At 41.9% G+C, this 2,060-nt stretch overlaps 1 non-coding gene across 1 annotated transcript; it reads right to left on the bottom strand.

Annotated features, from left to right (window-relative positions):
• Positions 1–334: 334 nt before the first annotated feature.
• On the bottom strand, positions 335–441 carry LOC130870640 (U6 spliceosomal RNA). Its single transcript, XR_009056776.1, has one exon. It is a non-coding gene; the product is annotated as a U6 spliceosomal RNA (small nuclear RNA).
• Between the last annotated feature and the right edge of the window lie 1,619 nt (positions 442–2,060).

The following is a 2,060-nucleotide window of genomic DNA, read 5'->3' on the forward strand; positions in this document are numbered from 1 at the left end:
AGGAGACTGTACATTAAAAGAACTAGAATTAGCTAACCTGAAGATTTTTATCAGCTAAATCCTATAGATTTTGTGGTCCTGCTGGTTTCGAGTTCAAACAGAATTGTCAATACTATTATAATAAATCAATCTCATTTTTATTCTTAAGATTCCCTTTAACCTGTTTTTCACTAATTTTTATATCCACCTTTAATTGCTGCCAGTTAATACATTTGAAATGTGTGATGTCTCACTATTCAGTTAGTAGTTTACAATCCAGATGTGATAGCAAGTATCTTGAGTCCATTTTTAAAATCTAGACAAAGTTCTATCACAATCATACAAGGGTTACATTAAAAATATGGAGTGCTTCATGAATTTGCATGCCATCCTTGTGCAGGGACCGTGCTAATCATCTCTGTATCGTTCCAATTTTAGTATATGTGCTGCCAAAGCGAGCACTTGAGTCTGTTTTTTAATATTAGCATTGTCTTAAGGTACATCATCATTAAGGACCTTAGTATTTTAATTTTAAATACTTTTAAAATCCATTCATTCCTTCATTCATTTATTTGTGTGTGGGAGGTGTCACCCCCACATGCATGCCACAGCTCTCCTGCAAGGCCCTGTCTCTTTTCTACCATGCACACCCTGGAGACCAAGCTCAGGATATCAGGCATCAAGTCTTTACCCACTAAGTCATCTCACTGGCCCAGACTTCAGAATTTTAAACTTAGTAAGTAATTAAAAAGAGGCAGGCTTTGGAGAAATGATACTTCAGACTAAATTATTTGTAAAAGTTGAAATTCAATAGTTTATGTATTTTCACAAATGTGTAAACTGTTAAGAAATCTTCAGGCTGATGAATCTGAACTTCTAAACTTTTTTTTTTTTTTTTGGTTTTTCGAGGCAGGGTTTCTCTGTGGTTTTGGAGCCTGTCCTGGAACTAGCTCTCGTAGACCAGGCTGGCCTTGAACTCACAGAGATCCGCCTGCCTCTGCCTCCCGAGTGCTGGGATTAAAGGCGTGCGCCACCACCGCCCGGCTTCTAAACCTTTTTTTGCATCAAAATTTGAAAGTATCTTTTTTTTTTTTAAAAAAAAAAAATTTATTATGTATACAACATTCTGCTTCCATGTATGCCCGCATGCCAGAAAAGGGTGCCAGATCTCATTACAGATGGTTGTGAGCCACCATGTGGTTGCTGGGAACTGAACTCAGGACCTCTGGAAGAGCAGCCAGTGCTCAGCCAGTGCTCTTAACCACTGAGCCATCTCTCCAGCATCTGAAAGTACCTTTTTAAAATTGTCTAGTAATTGGGGCTGGAGAGATGATTCAGGCGCTAAAGAGACTGGGCACTTTCCCAGAGCAGTGGGGTTCATTTCCCAGCACTCAAGTAGCTGCTCCAAACCTTTGATCTCCAGTTCTAGAATCCAGTGCCCCCTTCTGGTCACCACGGGTAATGCACACCAGTGGTGCACACACATACAGGCAAACACTCATTCATATAAAAAATTGTGTAATAAAATAAGTACATACACATGGGCGGGGGGATGTCTGTCTGGTTGGAACTTGACATGTAGACCAGGATAGCCTCAAGCTCTGAGACATCTGACTGCCTCTGCCTCCCGAGCCCTGGGACTAAAGGCATTTGTCAGCATGCCCAGCCTACAAGTGTCTATCTTTTAAAACAATCACCTGTATCTACGCTTGCTGACTGGTGGTAAGAATTTCTGACACTTGTGTTGAGTAGGTAGAAGATCCCAGATATAACATAATGACAAGGTGAAACAGTAACGACTGTTCCAGCTTTATTGATCATTGTTTTCTGTTTTGTTTTGAGATGTCATCTCGATCTGTAGCCCTGGCTAGCCTGGAACTTGATATGTAGGTTACGCTGGCCTCTGACTCACAGAGATCTACCCTCTCTGCCTCGTGAGTGCTGGAAGCCAGGGTGTGGACCACTTTGCCTGACTCTTGCAGACTCCTGTGCTGGGAAAGGGCAGGGCTTTAGCTGCTGTACGTGGACCTCCACCCCGTAGGAAACTACAGACAAGAGAATGCAGGCCCATGTTAGAGACG

This window comes from Chionomys nivalis, chromosome 2, assembly GCF_950005125.1.
Source record: "Chionomys nivalis chromosome 2, mChiNiv1.1, whole genome shotgun sequence".
In the NCBI taxonomy this organism is placed as follows: Eukaryota; Metazoa; Chordata; class Mammalia; order Rodentia; family Cricetidae; genus Chionomys; species Chionomys nivalis.